Raw genomic sequence first — 25,242 nt, 5'->3', positions numbered from 1 at the left:
TTCATTGCAGTGCCCTGGCTTCTCATTGCCGTCGCTGCTCTTGTTGTGGAGCACGGGCTCTAGGCGCACAGGCTTCAGTAGTTGCAGCCTGTGGGCTCAGTAGTTGTGGCTCGTGGACTCTAGAGCGCAGGCTCAGTAGTTGTGGCGCACGGGCTTAGTTGCTCCGCAGCATGTGGGACCAGGGATCCAACCTGTGTCCCCTGCATTGACAGGCAGATTCTTAACCACTGTGCCACCAGGGAAGTCCCACCCAAGAGGAATTCTCATCCTCAGTGTCCTCACTGTGATAGACAGACTTGCAGGGTTGTGGTGAAAATAGATGAAGTAAGGAAGGTAAAGCAGCTGGCACAGTGCTGGGCACAGGGCAGTTTAGCAGGTATCCATGGTAAGGACACTGCAGTGGTTTTGCGCCATGTTGCCAATGGGCTCAGCAGAATGCTGTGTCCCAGAACTCCCTTTCCGTTTGCAGTGGGCCACAGGGGAGACTGCAGGGGGATATTTAGAGGGCCAAGTGCGGTGACCATCCTTCTGCAGTTTACACACATTGTTCGCTATTTGCCCCCTCACCTGGCTGGCGTGAGGCAGCGGATGCGCCTACAACTACCCACCTTCTCCCTGAGCCTTCCTGAGCTTATCCGACTCCGGGACCACGTGTGTGTGTTTAGTCCCCTGACCGAGGGGCCCCACTGCTGCAGGGCACCCATGTAATCACGGCCGGAGGTGATGGGAACTGAGGTCAGTCTCAGTCCGTCCTCGGGGGCTCCGGCTGGCTTGCTCTCCCTGACTCTACATCCATCATCCCTTCCTGCCGGCCTGTCCTGTGGCTTCACGCTCCAGGCCCAGACAGGAAGCAACAGCCTTATAGAGACTGACCAACCAGATCCCACAGTTGCAGGAAGCCAAATCTCTATGACAAATATCAGTTTGTCTGTCTGTCTCTCTCCACACACATGTATGTGTATGTGAACACACACACACAACATTTCTGCTTCTCTGATTGAATGCTCCCGGATACACACAGTAGTTGAGAGTCATGCCACTTGTACTACTCACATTAAGTTTAAAACCCCCCTTTTAATGGCTTGTGACCATGACTGACTATTAACGCAGTACCTTGGTACTGTTGAAAATACCATGGGTTTTATGTTGCTAAAGGCATTTGGAGAGCACCAGCCCTTCTAATAGTAATAAAAATATGAAGATTATTGCTTCTTGAGTATTTACTACACTGTGCATCAGATACTAGATCAAATATTGCACAAGAACCCCCATGAAGTAGATTTTGTTATCATCCCCATTTTACAGATGAGGAAACTGAGGTCACAGGTAAGTAACTTTCTGAAGTCACACATTTAGCACAGAGCCAGAACGCACACACACTGTGCTGGCTCCAAAGACTGTGCTCTTAAATACGACACTACACAGCTTTCTGATGCCAAGGTACAGTGAATTCTACCAGGAGTAGAAACCAACTACCATCACTGAAAATGAACCGGGTAATTGCTTACTTAGGAATGATGTGGGCATGAGTGGGTGGCAGTCCCTTGAGATTAAGACTGACCGGGATGTGTTGGTGGCTTTCCAGGCTTCTCACTTAGACGATTATACTCTTTCCTCAACAGTTTTGGGGTGTGGCTCCCCCAACTTCCTTCATTATTCTTTTTCTCTTTCCACTATCACCCTCCCCTCCCAGTTTTCTTCTTTTTTTGATTTTTGTCTTGACAACACTCCAGACTGGAAATATTTTAAGGAACAGCTTGCTACATGGTATTTCACTAAAAATAATACAAGTCAAGTTATTGGCAAAAGAGCCAGCCTTGGAGGAACACCAATTGTGCAGCGTTTAGGAAGTGGCGTGGCCGCTCTGTCCTGGTTTCTCAAGCAGGATAAACCTCAGACTTGGTAGCTGATGGGGAGCATGTTTGGACTAATGGAGGTGACAATCGTCTGACTCTCCTGTGGGCTCCGCTGACTTCAGAGTGTGAGGCCTTGCTGGACAAACCTGCTGGGATAAATGGGCCTCAGGGATTTGGGGAAGTGATCGGTCTCCCTGCCCATTCACTCTCCTCTCCCGACTGTTAATAGTTTGAGTTCCTCGGGGCTCTGTTCTCTTATTACTCTACAGTCTCACCCACGCTACTCTATTCCTGGCTTCCACCTGGCAGCCTGGTGGTTAAGAGTGTGCACTCTGAAGCCAGATGGCCCCAGGTTTGAATTCTGGCTCATGACCTGTCTGGGCAACTCTAATAATTCTGGGCCTCAGTTCTCTCATAGGTAAAATGGGTTTAACAGTTGCACTTCCCTCAGAGGGTTGATAGGAAGATTAAACAATATTTGTAAAGTACTTCAATAGTGACTGGTAATTAGTAAGCATTTGAAAGTGTTTACTAAATAAATTTGCAGATATAACTAGTTTAGACTTTTCCACTGTATCCCAGACCAACTGTCAACTCCTTTCTCCACTTGGATATGACACAAACAACATTTCCAGAACTGAACTCAGTCTCTTTTAAAACATCCTCTGCCTCTGGAGGTCCCAATGTCAGGGACCTACCTCCTGTCAGTCTAGAAACATGGGACTCACTTTCACCCACTACATTATAGACTCTGCCTCCTGAATATCTTTCAAATCCTTCTATTTCTATCACCTTTGCCACCACTGGTGGGCAAAGTCATCATCTACTTCCGGATCACAACAATAAACACAAATGGCCTCCCTATACCTATACTTATACCTTTCCAGTTGATTCCCCAACTTGTGAAAAAGGGGATCTTTCAAAATAAAATACGACGATGACAGGCCCTCGGGGGAAGAATAAAAACCCACCACCTCTCCCGTGGATTTCCACTGTTGTTAGTTTCTAAAGCCTCAGATCCTCACTCTGTCAAGACTCCACGTGTTCTGCCTCCGCTTACCTTTCCAGTTTCAACCCTCACCCTCACCCTGCCTGCTTCCTATGGGTCTGCGTTTAGCTCATGGAACTAAAAGAAGCTCATGCTCCTTGCCATCTCAGAACCTTTGAAGATGTGGTTCCCTCTGCTTGAAACATCACTGCTTTCTCTTCTTGCTATTAGTCATGTCCCCTCTCTACCTCCCTGCATCTAACTCTTCAAGATGCAACCTGGATGTCCCTCCTTCTATCCCAAACCACTCTGATATCCTAGTTGGACATTTCAGTCACACCCTTGCTTATACTTGCTGTCTCTTACTACAATCACAATTTAATATTTTTTACTGAATTTCTGTCTTCCCACAGACTTTCCACTCGGCAAAGGCTTTCTCTTGTTCAGTGTTGTATTTCTGACACGGAGAGTGAGTCCCGTAGATAGTTGTTTGGTAAAGTGAGCAAATGCATGTATGGTTTTATTTTTGTCATCACCCTTTTGATCAGGTCAGTGGGCGCAGGTGAGCAAGACGGTGAGTGACTGCCCTACACTGACCCCAAACCCATGAAAAAGGGTGTATCTTGAGTTCATAGATCCTAAACTTCTAGAAATATAGCATCCATATATTTTTAAAAAGCTTTTGTTTCAAATTTTCTTGGCACAGTTTGGAACCATGCTTGACATCCTGAAGACATTTATTTTCTGTAAGTGCACATTATCTGTGCTTTTTGCATAACTTACAAAGGAAAGTTCTGTTCCTATACCATTGCTTTTCCAAGGTGTGCCTTTATTCCTGTCTGTGACAGAACACAAAGAACAATCAGATCTCATTGTGACCTTTTATTTCAACTTTGTCCCTCAGTGCCCATCATGAGCCACAAGTCTTTGAAATAGATCATCCTTTTTATCATTCCTTGGTGGCTGTCACTGGGAAAGCACAATCATACCCCAGGAAAAAAAGAAGAGAGAATGAAGCCTGTCCAAAGGACACATTTACATTTTTAAGGATTTCTAGCTTTTTTGAGAAAACCTACAGTGAATGACTCAAACTTTATCAGACTTTTGCTTCAGGAGAGCAAGATAAAAGGAAGCAAAAGTGCTAATCAAATAGTCCATTTTCAACTAGGAGGTTACGTATAATAACAACACAATATTTTATCTAATATACAATAATTACTTTGTATGTCTTATAACTTGAAAAATTAAACACGCAAATAAAATTGAATACGAATGTTCAGCTCTAACACACCAATAGTTGTTGTTTGGTTTGTTTTTGGTCTCAAGCACAATGTCCTCGAATGTTACAACATGTTTTTCTCATTCTCTTGGTTCACGTCTGCAGATTACAGCTGCGTTTTCCTCTCTCTGTTGGATGTGGAAGCGAAATAACAGAAAACATTTTTTCTTTACAGTCCAGTTGTGTCTTTCTGCCTTGCTCAATCTCTAAACTTTTCCAGGGATTTAAAACTGCACGTAAACCACCCCCATCATGCTCGTTGGGTTGAATAAGACTTGGAGGTTGGTGGACAGCGCAGGCGCAGGAGACACACAGACTGCCGTCAGAGGGTCACGTGGCTCCCACTTGAAAGGCAGTCATGGGAGTTTGGGGTGCTTCGCACTTCTCACTACTGAAATGACCTTCAAAACTTCAAAACTGGCATTTCTATTATAATAATTAAGGGTTTGATATTCATTCATATAAAATGTTTATGGTTTGAAAGATTTCCTCTAGGTAGTTTCTAAGCTTCCATCTTTCCTAACTGAAGAGTCCTAGTCTTGTTATTCTATCTCCCAGTGGCTCACGGACCTTCCCTAGAGCAGTGGACATTTATTAGTTTTGGGCCGATCACAATCCAGTCCATCCCGGTTGTTAGCTGGGAATCCATCACTTGCCACTATCACTATATATTGTCCCGGCGGAGCTGCCTTCAACGCTGGCCTGAGAATGGTATCCCAGCCAAGCTTGGCCACACAAAGCCTCGTATGCTCCTGTCCACAGCGACTGGCTTAGAAATAGACATGTGACCAAACCAATGCCATTGAGATGTCATTGACGTATTTCGTACGACTTTGGGAAACGAGACTGGCGTGGTTTTGAGGGTTGTATTTAAACATGAGGAGCATGTTCTGAGGTTATTGAAGTTGTCTCTCTATCACAAAGGGGAAATCTCTCTGAGAATGAAACAGTTGTCATTAAACAGTAGCCTTTTAAAACCTTAGAATACAGTGGAGCCTGGAACCTTAAAATGTCACTAATGTCCTTTATTAATCGGTTCTCAATCTCTGAGGGGTAATGTAAATTATTTTGTAAAATGTCTGAGAGCTCCAAAGATGAAATATATAACAGGAAAACCTCAAGAGTTTTTGAGGGCTGTGGAGCCAAACTCATCACTGTTCATACAAATGAGTTATAGTTGAGGGAAAAAAAAAGGAGATGCCTGTTTTAGTGAAGGGTTTGTGGGGCTACAGGATATACCAGTTCATTCAACAATTAAGTGAATTTCCCCCACATTAAATTGAATCAGTACATTGTTACGATGTTTTATATGCCAAAGATGAACTTCAACAAAGCAGAATATGATAGAATTTTGTTGTATTGTTTACTATTTAATTCCATGTGATTTTAAACATGCCCTTGGGTTAAGGATAATACCTTAACTATGTCATCACCCAGATCAAGAAACAGAACATTACTGGTGCCTTAAAAAGCTAAAAATAGAACTACTATATGATCCAGCAGTTGCACTCCTGGGTATGTATATAAAGAAAATGAATACACTTATTTGAAAAGATATATGCACCCCCGTGTTCATAGCAGCTTCATTTACAATAGTCAAGCCATGGAAGCAACCTAACTATCCATCAACAGAAGAATGGATAAAGAAGATAAATATATAAATATACATGTTTATATATATATACATATATGTATATACACACACACACAGAGGAATATTACTCAGCTATAAAAAAGTGAAATTTTGCCATTTGCAACAACATGGATGGACCTGGAGGGTATTATGCTTAGTGAAATGTCAGGCAAAGACAAACGCCATGTTTCCACTTATATGTGGATTCTAAAAAATAAAACAAATGAACCAATATAACAACAGAAACATTCTCACAGATACAGAGAACAAACTAGTGGTTATCAGTGGGGAGAGGGATGGAGGGGGGGCAAGATGGGTGAAAGGAATTAAGATGTACAAACTATGATGTATAAAGTAAGATACAAGGAGGTAATACACAACACAGGTAATACAGCCAATGTTTTTTAATAACTTTAGATGGAATATAATATACTGATAGAAAAATATTGAATCATTATGTTGTACACATGAAACTAACATATTGTAAGTCACTGTACTTCAACTAAATAAAAATTAATAAAAGAGATTTATACTACCATGCTACCTGAAGTATTCAGAGATGGAATGTTACAGAGCATTGTAACTAAGTATTTTTCTTGATATACAGTTTATTAACCATTTTCCCCTGGAGAAAAGTACAAAATTAAATTATTATCAATAATGATTATGGCAATAAAAGGCTTTTACTGAATACATACAAAGTGACACACATTGTGCTAAATTCTTTTAATTCAGCTCTCTCAAAACTGCTTTTGGGTATATGGTATATGTGTCTAGGTTTTGTAAACAAAAAAGCTAAGGCTTAGAGAGATTAAAAAACTTGCATTTTTAATTCCATAGCCCAATTACATAGCTATAAAGCAGCTGAGCTGGGATTTGAACTCAGGCCTGCTTGATAGATGATCACGTTGTCTTTACTTGTCTTGCTCCTATGATCACTAATCATATTAACTTGGTGTCAACTACTTTCTATGTCCCAGACATATAGAGTGACTTCTACTCATTATCTCACTTTCTCTGCACTGCAACCCCGTAAGGTAGTTACTGGCACTCTTACTGAGTTGCACAACAGAGGACTTTGACATGTTTGGATTATTTTACGCTTTAAATAAGTTTCCCGCATGCATTTATGAAACCTGTGCATTGCTACGTACATGTGAATGAACGTCAGCCGTCATAGGAAACAGCTCTGGAGCAAACACAGTAGAATGGCTCTGTCCCCTGCAGGCAGAAGCGCAGGGAATGAATCTGTTCCACAGAGATGAACCCATTTCTTGGTAAATCTTACTATTTTTAATTGGAGCCAGAAGAGAGTTAGTGGCTTATGACCCAGAACTAATAGCCTTTGAAAATTTTTAATAGCTTTAAAAAAATAAAGTGATATTCTTTGCTTTAAAGGGCAACATTCTTCTTATGGAAATAGTAAGACCACTTTAAAAATAATAATTATAATACTAATATTAGGTTTGAACATCTATATTCTCTGGCTTTCTACTTAAAAGTACTCCTGTATAGTCCTAGTTTTTATGGAGGTGATGAAGTTATTTTAATTTGGCGTGACGGAGATTTCTGGTTAGTATTGTGTGCTAGGCGTGACCCCGGTCCCTGAGAATCACCAAGGATTAAGACTCAGTCCCTGGTCTAGAAGACTAACTTCATTTTAAAACACTTCCCATTAGAGGCAAAGATTCCTCTGCCTCCAGTCACCTTGCCAGTCGACTGGCTGCATAATAGCTATTTTAAACTTAAAAGTCCTTGGAGAGAGTTTAACCTTCATTTAGTAGAAGGAGATAAGATAATACATGTTTTCTTTTATTCCAGCTCTGATATTTCTTCCTTAGTTAGAATTCCTATTAATATGTGAGGTTCTGCCTAGTGGAGTGAAAAGTAGTTCCTGTCTCAGAGCAGGTTAAGTAAGACCTTGTGAAACCTTAAGTGTTTAAAAGAACTCTTCTCTTCCAAAACCTCTGACAAATGAGGAGTGAGGGTTGGGTTTTACAACAGGCACACAAGGGACTTGACAATGATCTTTGAGTTTACGAAGGCTTATCGTACAAACGGGAATTTGGCAGCAGTGATATTTTTCAACTGAAATTCCAACCAATATTAAGTAAAACATTAAAAAAAGTAAAGGCCAGAATTACAAAATTTGTAGAATTAAGACACTAGGAATTTGTAAGGTGCTGATATCCTAAGGGAAATTGAGGCATACCTTTTAAATATTTAATCATGTGCATATAGCTTTTTGGGGAGAAATAGAACTCACATAATTTGAGGTCCTTCTATGTGTCATTCTGTGCAAGCCACAAAAACCCTCTAAGATATTTTCTTACGGTTTGTATTTTATAAAAGAGGAAACAGAGTCTCAAAGCTGTTAAATTGCCTGAAGACATGCAGCCTGCGAACAGCAGAACAGGAATTCAAACCCAGCTCTGTTTGGCTCCCAATCCTGTGCTCTTTCCATTATATCATCCTACATCCTTTTATGGGATGATTTAGTTGCCGACTGGGAATAAAATAAATGGCCTTTTGAAATTCTTTCCGTTGCCTTGATTCTGTTCTCCCTGACTTGATCTCAAGGTTGGCCATCACATTGCTTAGCGATCTGTATATACAGAGAGGATGGGTTAGGAGACAATGCAAGCTGATGAGTTTAATGCAGTTTTTCAAATTTAAGTTCTCCCTCTTACTGGGTCATAAAATCTCAGGAAGAAGGGTCCTTGGAGTTCATCTACTACAAGCCAAGTCCAATGTTTAACTCAAGCTCTCTCTCTCTCTCTTTCAGCAAATACTCATTTAGTCCTATGGGTTAGGCAGTGGAGATAAAGCAGTTAACATAGCCTGATGCTGGCTCTCATGAAGGTTTTTTCCTTACCGCTGTTCTCTCCTGCACTTTGTGGTTTCTTGTTCAGTAGAGTAGGACAGACACCGGGTTATAAAGGAAAGAGAAAAGGCCAAACCATTTCAAAGATGCTCTCTCTCACACAACTCATTAAGAACCCCCTGGTGCACAGTTGACATCTTAGGTGGTAATTGGGCACATAAAAGTCGATCTTAGTGCTTTGCCCTTAGCCTGTGGTCTTATTAACTAGCTTTGATGCATTTCCCCCATGTGGCGTAAAGATCGTAAAAGACTGAGAAATACTTTTGGACTCCTTTGAGCAGACAAGAAGACAGATGGACTTAAAGAGTAAGGGTTGGCAAGAACGTGTCATTAGTAGCTTGATTTGAAGGTGGTTCCGAGGAGTTCAGTAATTCCAGTGGGTGACTGAGAAAAGATTTGGAAGGGGAGAAAGGAAGTATCTATAGAAAGAGCTCATGATGGATGAAACAACTGAAGGAATGGAGTGGGGAAGCCAGGAAGAATCATGTTAAATAGCGCTTACCCCAAACACAGCCAGGATTGATGGAGAACGGGGGCACAGTCCCCACGCAGGAGTGGCACTCCATGCCCAAAGCCCCCTGGCATTTTGTTACTTGGCCTCCAAGCTGTTTTATTCTGTTTTGTGTATGTTGAGTTACATACCTGTCTGTCTCCCACCATGAGAGTGAAATTAAGAGCTTGAATCACAGCTTAGTCACCTTTGAAGGCCCCAGGACCTTGATTCAGGACCTTGCTCTGTGCCTCTTGTGCAGAGTCAGTGTTCCAAATATGCTTAATGACGGAGCACTTTTTCATTTGGTAAAGGACTTGTACCTGGCAATTGTTTTTGAATAATAATTGAGGTTGGGAGGAAAGAGACAGAAATTGTCCCGTTCCTCAGTAAGCTTGGAGGGAAGGAAATAGCAAACCAGAGTTGCTTTCTCCCAGAAGTCACAAACTGACATTAAGAAGCATCATTAGGTAAAAGCGCAGGGCCATTTTCCTTGTTTCATTGGCGGATAAATCTTGATTTGGGGGTTTCTTAGCATAACCTGTTTCTTTAGGCCTAACCAGCCTGAGGTTACAAATAGAGTCCTAAAGCTGTAACAAAACAGAATTCATTTTATTCTGTGCCCAGTTTTCTCTACCAGAACTTCAATTGCCTTTGAATTTCCCCCTAATTATGCCAGAAACCCAGGAGATACTTCACTTGTATTCTCAAAGCACCCATCCAGGGTACCATCTGCCAGGAGCCACTTTCCTCCCGTCTTACTTGGCAGCTAAGAGGTTGCCCAGAAGCTGAGAGGCTGGTGACTAGGGCCAGAAGGTGTCAGTTCCCCCTGCTGAGTGGCCTGTTACTCTCTCATCTTACACTGCAGATGTAGGTGAACACGAATGACTTCTACAGCCTACAGTTTCTGTTCCGTGTTCCAATGTGCCCCTGTGTGTCTTGGTGGAAGACAGGACTACCATGGGGCTGAGAGGGTAGATTTTTATTTTTTTTTAATTTAAAAAAATTTTTTTTTCTTTTAAGCTCTTGAGTGTAGATTTTTAAATCAGAGATTTGAGTCAGAATCCTGGATGTGCCACATTTTAGCTGCATGTCCATAGGCAAGACATATATCTCCTCTATAGTTTATCTATAAAATGGAAAAAATTGATGACCATATTATAGGGTCACTGTGATGATTATGATAATGTGTTCGATTAAGAGTATGCGTAGTAAGTGTTTTGTGATTAGGGATTGTACAACACAATTATTATGACTATGTTACCAACGTTACTGAAAATACTTCTTTGTGCTCTGTCTAAAGATATTTTTGGTAAAACAGTTCTTAAAAGGTTTTTTTTTTTGTTTTTTTTTTAAATAGTCCCCACTTCCAAGGGGACTGAACGGGGAATGAAGGATCATGTTTTGCCCAAATGACCCTCTCCTCCAACCCTGTCGCATTGTCTTGGGACAAACATATTTCCCTCCACTCTCTCCGCTCCTATAATGAGCTATTCCCTAGGGAGAGCCTCAACACTTCGTGCAAACAGGGCTCTGAGGGTTCGACCACGGTGAGCCTCCAGGCAGGGCCAGGCATGTCTGAATCCTGGCAAGAACAGAGCTAAGATCTCTAACATATAAAGAAGAACTTGGCAATAGCTAGATGGTACCTGAGAATGTAAAGGAGACAATGTAAAAAGAGAAAAAAGGAAGAGAGAATTCAAGTCCCTAAGAAATGAAGAAAGCCGAATATTCAACATAGAGTACTTTCTGGGAGTCAAAGGTTATATTTTGATGTACATTTTCCTGCAGAAAATTAATATATATAAGCCAGAAAACATCTATTTATTACATCCTGAGTGCAGCCAGACCTTGCTTTGTGTTTCACAGATACTGCATTTTCTCAAACTGAAGGTTTGTGGCAACCCTGGGTCGAGCAAGTCTATTGGCACCATTTTTCTAACAACATGTGCTTACTTCGTGTCTCGGTGTCTCAGTGTCACATTTTGGTAATTCTCGCAATATTTCAAGCTTTCAAATTATTATTGCGATATTTGTTAAGGTGATCTGTGACTGGCGATCTTCAGTGTTACTACTGTAATTGTTCTGAGGTGCCACGAGCCATGACCATACACGACAGCGAATGTAACGGATGTATGTATACGCTCGGGCTGCTCTACTGACCTGCCATTCCCCCATCTCCCTCCTCCCCTCGGGCCTCCCTGTTCCTTGAGACACAATAATGTTGAAATTAGGCCAATTAATAACCCTACGATGGCCTCTAAGTGTTCAAAGGAAGAGTCGCACGTCTCTCATTTTAAATCAAAAGCTAGATATGATTAAGCTTAGTAAAGAAGGCAGGTTAAAAGCCAAGATTGGTTCAAGAGGCCTAGCTTTTGGCCCAACAGTTAGCCAAGTTGTGAATGCAGAGGAAAAGTTCCTGAAGAAAATTAAAAATGCTACTCCAGTGAGCACAAATGATACAAAAGTGAGAGAGCTTTATTGATGATGTGGGGAAGGTTGCAGTGGTCTGGGTAGAAGATCAGGGCAGCCACAACATTCTCTTAAAGTAAAACTTAGAGCAAAGCCCTAACTCTCTCCACGGAAGGCTGAGAGAGGTGAGGAAGCTGCAGAAGAAAAGTCTGAAGCTGGCAGAGGTTGGTTCATGAGGTTTGAGGAAAGAAGTCATCTCCATGACATCATAGTGAAAGCTCAAACAGTAAGGGCTGATGTAGAAACTGCAGCATGTTATCCAGAAGATCTAGTTAAGATAATTAATGAAGGTGGTTACAGATTTTCATTGTAGACTAAACAGGCTTAGGCTGGAAGAAGATGGAATCTAGGACTAGCTAGAGAGGAAAAGTCAATGCCTGGCTTCAAAGCTTCAAAAGACAGGCTGACTCTCTTGTTAGGAGCTATTGCAGCTGGTGACTTTAAGCTGAAGCCAATGCTCATTTACCACGGAGAACATCTTAGGGCCCTTAAGAATTACACTCAATCTACTCTGCCTGGGCTCTATAAATGGAAAAATAAAGCCTGGATGACAGCACATCTGTTGACAACACGGTTATTGAATATTTTAAGTCCACTGTTGAGACCTACTGCTCAGAAAAAAAGATTCCTTTCAAAAAATTACTGTTCATTGACAATGCATCTGGTCACCCAAGAGATCAGATGGAGATGTACGAGACTCATGCTGTTTTCATGCTGCTAACACAACATCCATTCTGCAGCCCACGGATCAAGGAGTCATTTTGACTTTCAAGTCTTATTATTTAAGAAATACATTTCCTAAGGCTTTCATGATTCCTCTGAGGAATCTGGGCAAAGTCAACTGAAAACCTTCTGCAAAGGGTTCACCATTCTAGATACCATTAAGAATGTTCGTGATTCACAGGAAGAGGTCAAAATATCAACATTAACAGGAGTTTAGAGAAGTTGATTCACACCCTCATGGGTGACTCTGAGGGATTCAAGACTTCAGTGAGGAAGAAACTGCAGGTGTGGTGGAAATAGCGAGAGAACTAGAATCAGAAGCAGAGCCCAAAGATATGACTGAATTGCTACAATTTCATGATAAAACTTGAACGGATGAGGAGTTGCTTCTTACAGATGAGCGAAGAGAGTGGTTTCTGCAGATGGAATCTACTCCTGGGGAAGGTGCTGTACAGACTGTTGAAATATCACATAAACGTAGTTGATAATCTTTTCAAACCCTGCTGCTGCTTTGGCTCTAATTTTGAAAGTTCTACTGTGGGCAAAATGCTGCAAAACAGCATTGATGCTGCAGAGAAATCATTTGTGAAAGGAAGAACCAATCAATGTGTTAAACTTCATTGTTGTCTTATGTTAAGAAATTGCCACAGCCACCCCAGCCTTCAGCAACCACCACCCTGATGCGTCAGTAGCTGTCAACACCGAGGCAAGACCCTCCACCAGCAAAACGATTACATGTTGTCGAAGGCTCAGATGATGGTTAGCATTTTTTAGCAATAAAGTATTTTTAAAATAAGTTATGGGCATTGTTTTTTTAGACGTAATACTATTGCTCACTTAATAGACTACAATGTAGTGTAAACATAACTTTTATATGCACTGGGACCCTAAAAATTGTGTTACCTGCTTTATTGTGATATTTGCTTTATTGCAGTGGTCTGGAACCAAACCTGCAGTATCTCTGAGGGGTGCCTGTAATACTCTTCAAAAAAGATAACATGTTTGGAAAACACGGGTAGGAAAGCCAGGACCTATTAGATGCCCAGGTTGGAAATGTGCGTCGTGATTCACCAGGCACAGTTCACTTTGAAATTATCCCCCATTTTACGCCATTCAGTGGAAGAAAAAAATTAATCTACTCAGTAATGAATGCATTATCCATTATAGTTATTGTGTTCTTTTTGGAAAAAAAAACCCAACATGACAGCTTTATTCACTCCATGTGGCAAAGCAAATTGCCTCAAGTAGAGCGCACATAAGACAAACACTAAAATTGAGTTTTTCCTTCCTCTTGTACCCAGAGGCATATGCTATGGCTGTAATGCAGAAGTTAAAATGGCAATAATAATAATAACAGTGGAAAACCAAATGGAAATATTAAACTCAGTTAGACAACTGATTCCAAGGGGCAGCAGTTTTCATGCTCCATCTGCTTGGAGAAAATTTCTTGTTAATCAGGTCTATTAAGGGTGTGGGTGTTGGCTTCTATTTTCTGTTAAAGTCATAATAGTTTCTGAACAGTGATGTGTCACTTATCTATTGAATCTAATTTGTTATTTTTTAATTTCCAAACTCCCCTCATTTCCTCGGGAAGTTTGCTACCCGAAGCCCCAAGGGAAAAGGGCCAACTGGATTCATGTTACTGGGTATTATAGAAACACCAATGGAGAAATAAATCAACATCGAACATTCACATTAGAAAATTTGACTTTTTAATTTTGATGTCAACTGGGGACTCTTTTTCTTTTTTTTTGAGGGTCTAATAAAACTAAGCCTGACAATGTTTTTTAAGCTCTTTATTGGAGTATAATTGCTTCAGACTGTCATGCCAGTTTCTGCTATACAACAAAGTGAATCAGCTGTATTTATACATACATCCCTATATCCCCTCCCTCCAATGACTCCTTCCCATCCTCCCTATCCCACCCCTCTAAGTCATCACCAATCATCGAGCTGATCTCCCTGTGTTATGCAGCAGCTTCCCACTAGCTATCCATTTTACATTTGGTAGCGTATACATGTCAATGCTACTCTCTCACTTCATGGAGACTATCTTTTATCACTATGCTGGAAAGGCCCAGTGAACACATTCATTGAAAATGTAAATAAAACCAGCAAACCAAATTTCAATGATCTGCTTTAAGTATCCTCTTCCCAAAGAGTCTGTACACATTCAGATAACTGAAAATTCTATTAGGACTTTCTTTTCCTTGGTCTTGTAAATAGTTCTACCAAGACCAGTTCTTATTGTCATTGCCCTTATACAACAAGGCTTAATGGAATATGTGACTTGGATTAATATGCAAGTTTTTGGAAAACAAGAGTATAGAAACAGTTTCTCATTAGGCTCTACTGTTATTATTATTATTTTAAAGCAGTGGTGGAGAACGTGGGTTTGGAGTCTGTTGGATACCCCACCGTTCAGAGCCCAGCTCTGCCATGTGCTCGCTTTGTGACTATAGACAAGTTATTTAACCTCTCTCGGTGATCTGTTCTGTAAAATGGGTACAAGACTTCCTTTCTCACAACACTGTAAAAATCAAGTCAGCCTTAGCACAGTACTTGGCTCATAGTATGATACAAATCGTAGCTGTTATTTTTTTATTGAAATATACTTGATTTACAACATTGTGCTGTGCACAGCAAAGTGATTTGGTTTTCTATATTTTTTTCAGATTATATTCCGTTATAGGTTATCACAAGATATTGGGTGTAATTCCCTGTGCTCTACAGTAAATCCTTGTTGCTTATCTATTTTATGTACAGTAGTCTGTACCTGTTAATCCCATACTCATAATTTGCCCTCCCTCCCTCTTCCCTTTGGTAACCATAAGTTTATTTTCTATGTCTGTGAGTCTGCTTTGTATATAGATTCATTTTAAATAGTAGCTATTAACATTATTAAGCACATTAATGTAAGATAATGTGTCCGGTTCCTTCAGGGAAAAACTGATTGACTTAACCCTGGTTTTAACCCAATAGACATGGGGCAGTGGCTCTCTAAGGTAAAAACCTTTGCTAAGAATGACTCCAGTATATTGCTTCTGACATGCATATAACCAGACAATGGGACAGACCCTCTAGAAAAACGGCCCTCAAGCAGAGGGCTTCACAGAGAGCATCTGGAACAGGTTTACGGCACCACAGGTTAGAACGCGCCTACCTGCTCATCACAGTTTCATGAAAGAAGAAGTCAAATAAATATCTACTTTGTGCCTTCCATGCTCCAGGCACTGTGCTAAGTCCTTCACACGTTTAATGACCCTATGATGGAAGTAGTATCCCCATTTTAGAGATGAAATCACTAAGGCTCAGAGACAGTAAAAAACTTGATCGATGTCTCATAGATATAATGCTAGGGGGTTAGTTGAAGCTAGGCTTGTATTTTCCATTAGACCACACTTTGCTTTTCTAAGTAGGCATCAAGGCATCATAGCCTACCCTGATGAAGACGTCTAGAGGGCTGGGGTGGGCCCACTGGGGCATAGCGACTTGCCATTTAAGAGTTATTCACATAGTAAGTACAGCTACTCCATCCAAAGCAAGGGGGAGGTGCGGGAGGCACACTGGCTTCAAGGACAGGCAGCACACGGGGGTGACCCTGACACACCTGCGGCTCCAGCCCCCCCAGCCATAGACTCACGCCTGACCTGCAATCAGAGACAGAGGGAAAAACCAGGAACTGTTCGGTTCACAATCTGGGAGAGGTATGTTGGGGGCGGGGTTAGGTAGAGGCCCCAGTCCTGCAACCGTACCACCTAGGCTAGAATTCCACCTTTCCCGTGGACACCCTCACTGACCTTGGGCAAGTTTCTTTACCTTGTCCAAGCCTCCATTTTCATCTGGAAAAGGGGGAATAAAATCCTACCTGCCTCCTAGGTTGCCACGATGGCTAAATGAGTTAATACACATGAAGCACTTAGAGGAGTGCCTGGCATCTAGTAAGTTCTCACTCAATACAGGATACCTGGGACTAGCCTATGGGTTATCCAAATTGTGGCAGGTAACAACTTGACTTTCCTAAAGTATCTTTGCATTTCCTTGCCCTTCTCTACTTTGCCTTTTGTGTTGCCGCCCCCTCAGGGATGTCACAGCCGAGGAGCCAAAAGAGGCCCTCGAGCGCACATACTGCAGAATCACGGCTTTTCTCTCCTCCACAGCCAGAGGAGGGTCTCCCCGCGGTAGGATAAGGAGGAGGGCTGGAGGGAAGCTGCGGTGGCGAATGCTGGGCACTCAGAGGGCGGCATCTTTCTTTCCCTTAACTCTCAGCCACAGTCCTCAAAGGAGGAGAACGTGGGCAAACCAACCCAGGGAATCTGGAGCCGCGGGGAGGGCGATTCCCCAGGATCTAAAGCATGATGACAACAAGGTGGAAACTTAGTGGCCTCATTCACAGGAATTTCACATATAACTAATGAGTTCTAGGGAAAAAAGTCAAAATGGATGGGCCAGTTGTACCAAGGATTAGGTTGGAAAGCACATTCCATGGCTGAGGGAGGATTTAACGATGCAGATTGAGATGCTCTGCGCAGGCGGCACAGGGGAGTGACGCCCACGGCGCTCACAGCGTTAGAGAACCTCAGGACACCAAGGCCCCAGAGCAGATCCTGAAACGAAAACCCGGTGAGAATAACCACAGTATCAAGTAACAAGAACCAGATTCGAAGGAGCAACAGTAGATGCTGCCAGCCGGTGTGGCCATGCTTGCCAAGTATCACTCATTCACCTTGCTGGAATGTGTTGCTGTTTTTTACCTTCTCTTCTACTCCCTGAATTACCTCCAGTTCCTCTGGGATCAGTTTTTGCTATTTTTAACTATGTGAGATGATAATGTCTTAACCAACCTTATTGTGATGATCATTTCATAACATATACGGATATCAAATCATCACATTTTACACCTTAAACAATGTTATATGCCAATGTGTATCTCAATAAAGCTGGAAACAAAATCAAAATAAGATAAGAACTTACTCTATTAAAAAAAAAGATGCTGGTAAATTGTGCTTAGTGATCTTTGGTTTTCTGTTTATATTTCAAACAAGTGACAGAGTAGTTGGGATGGGTTCACTTCATTCTTATATTAGCGGGTCTATTTCCTGATACACTTTGCCTCTCCTTTGGTGGGGAGTGTGACTAAAAGCCCTCAGCAGCTGGGGAGGAGGAGTTCTCTGACAGGATTGCTTTAGGGTAAGTGGCGCAAGGAGCCAACAGCGAGGTGCTAGTCCCCCAAGTTCCAGATTGAGGAGGACTTTACGTGGAGACTCCAGTTCCCATACTGTAAACCACAGATAGTCTCCTGTGGTTTGCTCAAGAGATGTGTTCTGGCGGTTATGATGCTGCTGTTCAGATAGACGATAGCTAATACTGATATAGCTGTTGGTCATGCGCCAGCACTGTCTAAGAACATCACATACGTAACTTTATTTGCTCCTTACAACAGGCCTTTGAACTAGCTACCATTATTATCACACACAAGAAAATGGAGGCACAGAGAGGTTAAATAACCTGCCCAAAGTCACACAGCTAGTAAGTGACAGAAGCAGGTTCTGAACCAATGCTCCACAGTCCATTCGTCTTGTCTCTAGGTTATGTTTCTAGGCTGATTACTTTCCGAGTAGAAGTGGAAATTGAGGAGTAATTAAAACAGTTCTTCATACAAAGACCTTAGTTTCCACAAGGACTTAAAGAATATTTTATCTATGTTTCCTTCTTTCCTAAAAACTCTGGGCTTGGGGTTGTTCCAGCTTTGCTATGTAAAACAGCTCTCACCTCACTGCAGCACCTCTTGTAGGGAATTCCGTGCCAGTGCACCCTGCTTAGAGGCTCCCATCTGCTTCCTGTCACCCAGAAATGTGTTGAAATCTCATTCACTAATGACCACCATTCTTCACACCCCCATCTGCTGTTACTGTTTCTTTTGTGTGTTTCTATCTATTTCAGTGAACCCTCAGAGGCCTTATACATTTATGCTCAGGATTCCATCCTGAAATGACTTCAAAAGTAAGTATGTTTCTATAGGTATTTTGCTATATTGAAATGGCATTGTGCAAAGAGATTCAAGCTGTACTATTAATTTCCATTCATTTATTTTACACTTGCATATAATTGAGACACTATTGCATGAATATAGAATGTAATAAGCATAGGTTCCAAACAGACTATTCTGTAAAATTTTCACTAGGAGTCCAAGTAGGTATTTAATGGGCTGGAGGAAGGGTTTATTTAAGCTTGAATCATTTTGAATGTTCTGAGTACTTCAGTGAAGCAATTCTTTAGAGGAATTTGAGGGATGATAGTTTATACTTCAGAATTGAGTGAGTTCCTGAGAAATCATCTGAAGTGACTTACGAGACGCTTATCCTATGTTGGCAAAACATTCAATATCAAAACAAGGGAATTTTTTCGCCCCTCACAAAATGTTCAATATTTTTCTTCCATGGTTATTGTAAGGACTAAACCACCTCATACATATGTATAAAAGCATAAGAACTGGCACGTTGTAGGTGCTTGATGAATATTAGTTCCCTCTGAAGTTGTGGAATCTCAAAGTAAACTGAGGCATTAATGTTAGAAGCAGAACACTTGATCTGATGTGCAGAACAGAAGGGAGTATAGAGCTGTAGTTAAGTTCATGGACTGTGGAGTCATACCAACAGAGGTTCAAGCCATCACTCTCCCTCTTAATTAAGTGTATTCTTATGACTCAGTTTCCTCATCTATAAAGTGGAAATCATACCATCTATTTTGTGCATCTATTAGGAGGATTAAAGGGGATAGTACGTGACGTACCTGGTGCATTAAGTGGATATAAACTACCTAGCACATTATGTGGCACATAAATGCCCAATAATGTTACTGGCTGTTATCATGATTAATGTAACTCCTATGCTTTAAGGATATATTTTACACCAACAAAGTATAGAGCACAAAGGCACTAGGTCACAATGTGATCTTCACAGCACATGATGCTGTAGAGATCATTTTCCCAGAGTATTTAGTGTAACTTGGTTCCTGGGGATAAGACAAAAACTTTCTTGTTCAAATAAGGAAACAAAACATTCTATCCCACTTTGCATATTAAAGATCTAACAAATTTCTCCTTTTAAAAAATAAATCAACTTTGTTTAACCTAGCATTTCCTCCAAACTTCTTATCCATACAATAGCATTTATAATCTGTAGCATTATATAATATAATGTAGATTATATAATATTATATAAATATAATCTATAATGTTATGGAACATTCTTTGGGAAACTCTGCTTTATGTCTTTCGGTTTAAGTGTATAGTTCTAGTTTATCAGTTTTCACACCTAGTGATTGTTAGTTAAGCTTTCATTTCAGGCCTCTAGATGTATAAATTCTCTAAAATAGTGAATTTGCTATTTTTGTAGTAAAGCATCCACAGTTTTATTTCAAAACACAAAATGTATGTAATGACTACAAAGCTATACTGATGGACACTGGGGAAGTTTAACTGAAAAAAAGAGTATCAGGTTAAAGCCATGTTTTTGATAGAAGAAAATGTTTGCTATTAAAAGGGGCATTGAGTTGTTCCAGCGAACTGTATGTGGGAGAGGTAGCCAATCTGCAGAGACAGTTCCCAGTGAAGCACATCATCTAGTACTCACTCCCTTCCACATTAGGTCTGGATGGGCTCTGTCTATTGCTTTAACCAACAGAATGTGGAAGTCCTACACCTAAGTCTGAAGAAGGCTGGGCAGCTTCTGTGCTTTTGGGCGCCCTGAGTCTCCATGGAAATTCTGCTGGAAAAGCCACATGGAGAGTAGGAGAGACCCTCAGTCTAAGGAGAAAGAGAGAGAGAGAGATCCAGCCTCCCAGCTCAGATAAATAAAAGATGGATGGGAGGCATTAGCCTCTGAACCATGCCTGTCAGCGCACCAGATGTGCCAGTGAACCAACTTGGATTCTGCAGACCAGTCAAGTCCTCAGATGACTGTAGCCCTGACCCAAATCCCATGAACCAGAACTGCCCAGCTGAGCCTAGTCAACCCACAAAATTGAGAATAATAAAATGGTTATTATTTAAAGCCAATACATTTTGCAGTGTCTTTTTTTTTTAATGCAGTAATAGATAATCACAGTGATAGATGGATACCGTAGAGGGGTGCACAGAAAAGTACCCAGGTGGCATGCTCTTCATTTTATATTGTTTTCCTAAAGACGAGTTGAGTGTAGTGTTTAAAATTTGTTCTCAGGTTCCCTCTGACAATTCTATGCTGACTGAATTCACAAGAGTTTAAAAGGGCAAAAATATCACAAAAATAGCTTTCAAAATACTGCAGAAAAATGCCTTCTATAGCCACTCATATTTTGTGTCAGAACTTTACATCTTTAGAGAAAGTTACCAGAAAGATCTAAAAATAGATTCAGTTCAAACTTTGTTTTTCAGTTTTAAAAATAATATACAGATCAACAGACAGCATCTTTGTTTTTGTTTAAAACAAGGATATTACTGTATCATTCTCATAGGCTTATTTCCAAGTCAGCTCCAGAAAGATCTTTTCTTTTTCCCCCACAGGTTGATGATTCTCATTTAAAAAGTGGCCAAAACGAGAAACAAAGCTATACTTCACAGGTGGCTTTTCACAGTGAGAAGCTGAAGAGCAGAGAACAAGGTATCACAAGTGGGGAATGTGGAGAAGGGCTAGGGCTAGTTGGAAGAAAAAATAAGTAAAAGTAGAAGAGGCTTTGGTTTTTGCTCACTTGGTTGGTTTTTGTAACTGCTGTGGCATAAGAGGAGTGATAGAAGTGATGAGAAGGAATGATAAAACCAAGACTGGCCTTCTGGGAAATTCTTGATAGTGAATGCACGATACCAAACACTAACACTTTACCAATAGTGAAGATAATTTTTTTCCTCAAGTTATGCAGCTGACTTGTTTCCTTTGAACGTGGCTCCATGAAGAAACTGAGTCATATCCCTTGGGATCTACTAGGAGTCCACATGGAAGGTCATTACAATTCAATTAAATAATGATACGGGAGACACTATCTTAGGTACTGTGTGGGGAGGGAGGAGAATACAGTTGACAAGTTCTTAGGTTACCAGTAATCTAGCAGGAAAGCTAAGAAATTATGTTAACAGAATAATGTAGCAGAATGTCATAGCTAAATTAAGACTAGGAGGGAAAACTCGGCTATGCCTGAGACTGGAGGGCTTATGACCTCTCTGACAATCGGTTTGCGTGAATGAATGTGCACTGATTTGCACTGTGTAGGAAAAGAGTAAAGAAATGTTTGTTTTCTTGTTAGTCTGCTTGGAAGGGCTCCTGATGGGGAGGAAAGGGCTGAAGTCAGTGGAAGGGGCACAGTAATTTTCTCCTCTACCTTGGCTGCTGGAAAGGCTTTGAATCCCTGCTCAGTGAATTACTAGTTGAAATTAAAGAAGCCAGTTTCATCAAGACCTTTCCAAACTACTCAGCTCAAGTAGCGTCACTTAGGGGCCCAAGTGCCCCAAGTATGGCACAGGGATGGGGAGGGTGCCTTCACAAGGTCTGAAACAGTGGGCATTCAGTAAACACCTGATGGACAAACAAAACCCTGCAACACTGAACTGCTGGCTTTGGGAGCTGCAGGAACTCATGCTTTGGCCTGGACATGGTTGGCTACGCTGGGCCCCTTTAACCTTGGCAGCAAAGGGGCTTCACAGGAAGAGGACAAGAGGGGTCTGAGAAAGGAAACCAGGTCACACAGGGACCAGATGTGCCAACTTGTTCACAGTACATATGAGGTACTTGGGAACTCAAAGAACCCCTGGTGATGGGTGGGAGGGAGAAGAGTGGAGGGGGGAGTTGATTTGCATGTACCAGCAGCTGCAGGCAAGAGCAGGAAATTTATTTCATGAATATTAAAATGACTTCATTTGTCTCTACTTTTTGGTGGCGCCTGAGGACGTTTGCGTTACAGGAGGTACAATGTCGCAAGACTAAATCTAAAGGTCTACTGTGCAAGTAAAGAACAAAGGTAGACTAATCCAGATGAAAAGAGCCTTTACACCTGGTTGTAAACAGTACGGTTATGTTTCAGATGTCATACAGGTTGAGAGGAAAATGGAAAATGCCAAAGAGAATGGGCTGGTTTTCGTGTCCTTGACTTCCAATTTCAACAGGCAACCTCTTTTAACAGGGAGAGCCATGTCTTTGGGAAAATGCTCACTCTGGGGTGGGGTGGGAGGGACCGTCTTCCTTGTGCTGAATAGTGTCCCCGTGATACCAGGTTCTGATTTATTGTCCAGCCTGGAACACTTGTCAGTGCACCCCATGAAACTCCAGGCCAACTTCATTTGAAGCAGAGCCCAGAAAAGTTCTTGCACAATATACATTTAAGAGGGTTTCTTTGGACAAAAATAGTTACGTGGTGAACTCTGTTCTCAAAGATATCCTTTTCTTCCAAGGTCACGTGGCAGTGACTCCACTTGGCAGTTGTTCCTTTGGAGCAAAACCTCAAGTGACAGAAAAGTCCAATCACCTTCTTAGGGAAATTGGATGTACAAATATCCTTAGGGCATCAATTAGAGAGTAACCGCACTCTCAAGGGTGAGAAATCTCTAAACCAAAGTTCTTGTGGCAATGTAAATTTATTTCTATTTATACAGTCTCATTAAAAATTATCTAATAAAGTGTATTAAAATAGCCATACAATAAAGCCACGTGATAACACTGATGACGCTGCAAGTGCTTTGAGATGTGAGTATGTGGGTGAGCACCTTGTTTGGTTTCTTTTTTCACAAATCTGTCAGTTTCCTTTGCCATTTCACATCATTTCATTTTCCTCTTCATATTTTCCCTGGATCCACCTGAATTATCTGACACGTAGTTCTCTGTCTCACAGAGCCACAGACCTGAAAAGCCACCGAAAATGCCTTCCACGTCAGGACACCCAGGTTATAACTCTGGCCCGTCCTGTTTTTTCAGCGATCTCCCTTCTTCCTGCTACCATTGTTTCTGCACCATCATATGTTTTTGATACAGCTTTCAAAGCTGCCTTTATTTTCCCATTTGGGTTGTAAAAGTTCCCAGCCTGACAAAGACAACTTCACTTTCAGCATCCTCAGGATTAGGTGTAGTTTTTTATAATTGCAACCTTGACGGTAGGCAGTCCCTTCTTGATTCTTATGCTTTGCAAGTGTTTAAATAGCTGTCTTGAAAAAGGATTAGCTGGAAAAAGAACTGGGATATACCTTAATGTATCACATCTGTGTCTTTGTATACATATATCTTATCCTAGGTTACACTTTCTTTTCCTGTTACATCCTCCTGGCTGGAAGTGAAGGAATGATATCATGGATTAAAATGTCATTTCTGGCAATTCATTTCTGACTGACATTAAGCAAGCCAAAAAGATGGGATCTTAAAAGATTGTTAGAGTAATACACCCAGTATTTATGTTGCGAGTAATAAAACAATCAGCCTGCACTAATCATTGATCGGCACACTAGAGGATTATGTTGATGAATTACTTGGAAGGAGACTTCCTGAATCTTAATAATTTTAAATATCATATACAATGAGGTTTATTTTAATGATGGTCTTAGTATCAATATCTTACTACTAGGCAAGAAAGGATGCTAAGCCTAAACCTAGCAAAGGAGGTAGGCCCTGGGAGGAAGCAGTGTGGTAGAGTGGTTAGGCGTGGGCTCTGTGGTCAGACTGATCCAGATGAACAGCTCAGCTCTGGAACATATTGCCTATGGAAACGTTATTTAACCTCTCAAAGCCTTGGTTTCCTCATCTGTCAAAACAGAGTAGGTTTGTCATGAAGATTACACGACATGACACATCCAAAGTACTAAGCGCCGTGCCTGGTAGAGTCCACTTTCAATACCTGGTAGTGAAGCAGGCATTTGCCATTATTTGGGGCTGTCCACTAACTTCATTACATTACATTTAGGACATTCCTTATTTTGTAGGTCTGATTGGGATGCAGAGCCAGTGCGTGAATATGGAACCTGCCAGAAAATGGCAGACCCTTTCTTTCCCAGCCTCCCTGGTGGCTAGGGTGACCACGTGGCCCAGGCTCGGTTGGACACACACACACACTCGAGTCAGGAGTTAGAGTCGCAGACGGGCAGGATGGGGGAATGTGCCTTGATGCTAGAGACGGGGAGCTATAACAGCTCCTGCAGTCCATGAGAGTAGTGGGGGTAGGCGATGCTGTGGAGATCCTGGAGTTACGTCCCTGGCGGGAGCACCAGCCTGGCCACCCCTGTTCCCACCCACTCTCAGTCTGACTCTCCAGCTTCCCCACTGCTCAGCTTTCAGAACTCGAATTATGGAGGCTATTACTCTATCACTTTTTAAGCTACATACCTTAAGTAAATTCATCTGGAAATGTGTTTCTGAAAGGAATGTTGTTTTATCTCAATTCACATACACCATGAGGACAGGAAGTGTGTCTGCCCTGTTCACCCTGTATCCTGAATGCCTAGAAAATTACCCAGTTAGGTAGTAAATGCTCAATAAACATTGACTGAATAAATATGAGATACGGGTACAGAAAGAACAATTACAATGACGTTATACTCTCTTCCCCAAAAGGGTAACAAACCACATGTAAAGCAATCACAAGCTGGTATCCTGCTCAGGAGAAGATAAAGGCTGGGAGGATATACCACTTGACACTTTTTCATTCACAAGGAAGAGCATTTTCTAGAGTGGAAGGTGAGAATATCCCAGACAGGAATTTCTATATTGAAAATTTTGGTAGATGTTAAATTAGGAAAACCTGACAACTGGCTAACGATATATATGTGAAAAAAAAAAATTCTTTTAAAGCATCAAAAGACAAAACACGACGGATTATCAGAAGAAAAGGGGACTCAGAGATGAGCACAGCACTCGGGGCTATTTTTGCCCTGATGACATTTGTTGATCCACTAGAGGCAGCTGAGA

The sequence above is a fragment of the Hippopotamus amphibius genome, chromosome 7 (genome assembly GCF_030028045.1).
Source record: "Hippopotamus amphibius kiboko isolate mHipAmp2 chromosome 7, mHipAmp2.hap2, whole genome shotgun sequence".
Lineage (NCBI taxonomy): Eukaryota > Metazoa > Chordata > Mammalia > Artiodactyla > Hippopotamidae > Hippopotamus > Hippopotamus amphibius.
The sequence above is the reverse complement of the archived record's forward strand: the minus strand, read 5'-3'. Positions refer to the sequence as shown.